The sequence below is a fragment of the Schistocerca gregaria genome, unplaced genomic scaffold (genome assembly GCF_023897955.1).
Source record: "Schistocerca gregaria isolate iqSchGreg1 unplaced genomic scaffold, iqSchGreg1.2 ptg000626l, whole genome shotgun sequence".
Classification (NCBI taxonomy): Eukaryota; Metazoa; Arthropoda; class Insecta; order Orthoptera; family Acrididae; genus Schistocerca; species Schistocerca gregaria.
Window position 1 is genome coordinate 5,001 of NW_026062013.1, and position 2,500 is coordinate 7,500.

Below are 2,500 nucleotides of genomic sequence, written 5' to 3' on the forward strand. Positions count from 1 at the left end.
ATTTGCGCGCCTGCTGCCTTCCTTGGATGTGGTAGCCGTTTCTCAGGCTCCCTCTCCGGAATCGAACCCTGATTCCCCGTTACCCGTTACAACCATGGTAGGCGCAGAACCTACCATCGACAGTTGATAAGGCAGACATTTGAAAGATGCGTCGCCGGTACGAGGACCGTGCGATCAGCCCAAAGTTATTCAGAGTCACCAAGGCAAACGGACCAGACGAGCCAATCCGATTGGTTTTGATCTAATAAAAGCGTCCCTTCCATCTCTGGTCGGGACTCTGTTTGCATGTATTAGCTCTAGAATTACCACAGTTATCCAAGTAACGTGGGTACGATCTAAGGAACCATAACTGATTTAATGAGCCATTCGCGGTTTCACCTTAATGCGGCTTGTACTGAGACATGCATGGCTTAATCTTTGAGACAAGCATATGACTACTGGCAGGATCAACCAGGGAGCTGCGTCAACGAGAGCTGAGCAGCCGGCCGCCCGGGAGTGTGTCCCGAGGGCCCGCGCGAACACGCAAGCGTCCGCTCAATTATTCTGCAAACAGGAGGAGGCTGAGCTCCCCTGCACGATACACCTCGAAACCCTCTCAGGTCCCGGCGGCGCGCAGCGCCGTCCTAAGTACTTGGTCGGGTTCGAGAGAGGCGCAATCGCCCGGAGATAGGCGAGTAGACGCTTTCAGTGCGAACACCCGTGCTCCCAACTGAGCTTGCCGCTGCCGACAGAGGCCCGGGAGCGTGCTGTCGTGGCATTGCCGGCGGGAAACAACACGCGCCACCTACGGTGACCGGCAGCTCCAACGCCAGCGCCACAGAAGGGCAAAGCCCCACTTGGGTGCAGAAGCGAACTCTCCCAGCACAGCGCACGCGCCAACACGTCCGCAGAGCTGCGATACAAACCACCTGCGAGAACCGCTGGGGGCGACCGAGCAGCAGACGGCGTCGCGACGCCGAGTGCCGGGCGGCGGCGCATCCTCAACGCACACAGTCCGCAATCGGACCAGCACACTGCAGATGTCCACCGCGCTTCGCACCGGGCTCGGCAGAACCCACTTTGGCCGCCTGGCGCCGCGCGCAGGGTGCGCCGGCGCATAGCTGGGACGCCAGCCGGGCCCGTCGGCCGGCGCTCCTGCCACTGGGCGCCCCCCACCAGCCGGCTGTAGTGCGTGCGCTCACGCAGCGCGCGGCCAGCACGCCGGGCGGCCCCCCCTCACCGGCCGGGGACTGTCCCGCCAAGCCACAGCCTCGTATCGCTTCATACCCACATGGCCAACTCAGGTTCGGGGGCATGGCGGGTACCGCCGAAACAACCGGTTCACAGATGTACCGATCGTCGCTATCACCGATGCACCTGCAGCGCGAACAACCGCTCAACAACTGATTTCCAGTTCATTTGCGGATCTTTGGCAGCAAACGTATACGTCAATCTACATTTGCGAAATCTACGATTCTGGCATGCCTGCATGTTATGTGTCACGACACGCTACATCAGCCCACATACACACTGCGGCATGTACACGAGAGAACACGTGGAAGATGGTCCGCGCACGTGTGCAATGTCCCTTGCGCGGTCGACTGTCAACCGGCCTCTGTAGCATGTCGCAGATGTGGAACGCGGTCCACCGTGCTATCATGTTGTGTGGGGCAATACGATTAAATAGGAAAACCCTCGTCGCTACATCAACAGACGGCTCACGCTGATTCCCGGCAGAGGGAGGAGGGGGGGGGGGGCCAACATGCAATACTTTCGTCCGTACCTACTTACCACATGTCTGTACGGCGTACAACAGTGCAATCTCGCTGTAATGGGGAGACGAGACAAGTAGCATCGTGCACAACATATGGCCCTTATGATTCGCCATTGTAGGGCGCAGCCGGTGTACGGTCAAGCATGTGCCACATTATGTCACTCAGTACGTAACGACGGATGATCAGTGTGGGTTACGCGTACATCAGCGGACAGTCCACACAGGCCGTACCACAACGTACACTGACTGCATCGACAACCGAATGCAACTGAACAGCTGCAAGGCTCATTTCACAAACAAACGCCTGACCGACCAGCTTGGAAGGGCAGGAGGGGAGGGCGATATTCGTTCTGTAGCGGTACACCCTTCCAGTGGTTAGCGGGACTGTGTAGAAAGTACGCAACACTCGAAAGACCTTTATGTGAGGGTACGCACCATGGCATCAAGAAATACACATGACACCAGAGGATCCAAGCAGTGAACTATGTTCAGAGGGTTGCTGTTAGGCAAAGCTACATTCCTGTGACGTTACATGTGACAGTTAAGGTGCAGTGTAAGTTAGGTTAAGGTGCAGTGTAAGTTAGGTTAAGGTGCAGTGTAAGTTAGGTTAAGGTGCAGTGTAAGTTAGGTTAAGGTGCAGTGTAAGTTAGGTTAAGGTGCAGTGTAAGTTAGGTTAAGGTGCAGTGTAAGTTAGGTTAAGGTGCAGTGTAAGTTAGGTTAAGGTGCAGTGTAAGTTAGGTTAAGGTG

At 56.4% G+C, this 2,500-nt stretch overlaps 1 non-coding gene across 1 annotated transcript in view; it reads right to left on the reverse strand.

Moving 5' to 3' along the window:
* LOC126317402 (small subunit ribosomal RNA) overlaps positions 1-457 on the reverse strand; it is a 1,893-nt gene extending 1,436 nt beyond the window's left edge. The window contains exon 1 of the ribosomal RNA XR_007556649.1: positions 1-457. This exon is cut by the window's left edge and continues 1,436 nt beyond it. This is a non-coding gene — a ribosomal RNA (small subunit ribosomal RNA).
* Between the last annotated feature and the right edge of the window lie 2,043 nt (positions 458-2,500).